Source organism: Pundamilia nyererei, unplaced genomic scaffold (genome assembly GCF_000239375.1).
Source record: "Pundamilia nyererei isolate P.nyererei 1_Seehausen unplaced genomic scaffold, PunNye1.0 scaffold00063, whole genome shotgun sequence".
Lineage (NCBI taxonomy): Eukaryota > Metazoa > Chordata > Actinopteri > Cichliformes > Cichlidae > Pundamilia > Pundamilia nyererei.
This window is the reverse complement of record NW_005187464.1, coordinates 1,695,378-1,697,243: the sequence shown is the minus strand read 5'-3', so window position 1 is coordinate 1,697,243 and position 1,866 is coordinate 1,695,378.

Genomic DNA, 1,866 nt, shown 5'->3' with positions numbered 1-1,866 from the left:
CATCGGGCTGCTCTGGTCCAGGCCTGGTTCTCCAACCCCAACCAACTTGAAGTGGTATACTTGCCCCCTTACTCACCATTTTTAAACCCTATAGAGGAATGTTTTTCGGCTTGGAGATGGCATGTATATGACCGCCAACTACATGCCTGCATGCCTCTTCTGCAGGCAATGGAACAGGCCTGCGGCGACATTCAGGTGACAGCAATCCATGGATGGTTTCGACATGCAAGAGGAGTTTAGGTTTAGAGAGTAGAGTTTCAATTTGGCACAGATGTGAATGGTATATTTCCCAGTGTTGTGTCATGTTTACTTGTGTTTAGAGTTTTGGCACAATGAGCGAAGTTTTGCAAAATGTGTTCAAGCAACGGGCAAAAACTGTAATCAGGTGCACTAAACTGGCACTAAAACTGACTTAAGGTTTCAGTGGACGGGTTAAAAACACAATGGTTGTTACTGTTATTACTGGCAGTGCGTCAGTAATGTTCTCACCTAAGTTATCTGTTCCAGTGATAGTGAAGACTATAATAATTAATCCTTTCACCCACCAGAGGTCACTACTGGTTTCTTAGTGGGGGTTTTTTTTTTGCATATTTGTCATAATTGCATGTTTCAGGAAAACATATAAATGTTAATATTAGACAAACATAACCTGAGTAAATGTAAAATTTAGTTCAGTTCAGTTTCATTATTTCATTTATTAAGGGGAAAAGGCTGTCCAAAGCTACTTACATAATTGCTCCCTAATCCTAATAACTGGTTGTCCCACCCATGGCAGCAAGAACTGTAATCATGCATTTGTGATGACTGCCGATGAGTCTTTCACATCACTGTGGAGGAAATTTGTCCCACTCTTCTTTGCAGAACTGTTTTAATTTAGTCACATTGGAGGGTTTTCAAGCATGGACAGCCAGAAGGATCTTATGTCCAGACTTTCACTAGGCCACTCCAAAACGTTCATTTTGTTGTTTTTGAGCAATTCAGATGTAGATTTTCAGGTGTGTTTGGATCATTGTCCTGCTGCATAGAGAGCAGAATTCACAGTTCCAACAAATTACGCCAATTCATCCGGGTCCTGAAGCAGCAAAGCAGCCCTAGGCCATAACACCATGTTTGACTGTTGGTGTGATGTTCTTTTTATTAAATGCTGTATTAGTTTTATGCAGACGTAACTGGACTCCAACCTCCAAGAAAGTTCAACTTTTGTCTCCTGAGTCCACAAAAGTCTTGGGGATCATCAAGATGTTTGTTGACAAATGTGAGACTTTTTGGTCAGGAGTGGTTATTTCCCTTTCCATGGATGCTGCTGTTTCACTTTCTACAAAGAAGTGCTTTATCCACACTGAATTAAGGTCATCTGTGCAGCACTGAGGCTAAAGGATAAACACAAACAGAAACATGAAGAAAAGGAGCTTACATTTCCAGTTGTTCTACAGATTTAGACACCTGACAGCTACATGTGTCTGCAAAGGTCAATGTAGCACCAACAAAAAACTGTGCTCAAGCCCTGGAGTTTTTTCAGTAATAATTTGGGATTAAATGATATTCCAGGATCACCGTTTGGTTCTGACTTTTACTTTTGCACTACGGTTTGGGCTCAGAGACAGAATTACACCCAGGCTGCTGCACAAAGCCTTGTGGCACGTGATCACATGCTCAACCAGGTTGTAAAGCTGAAGCTTTGGCCATCACACACCTTTGCCATTGTAACACACATTCCAGAGAATTGATTTATTGGCAGGAACACTTACTGGCAGTGTGTCCATAATGATCTCACCTAAGATAGTTATCTGTTCCAGTGATAGTGAAGACTGTAATATTTAAACCTTCCAGTCATTCACTGAGTCTGGATGGTCCCTGTTTCATTCC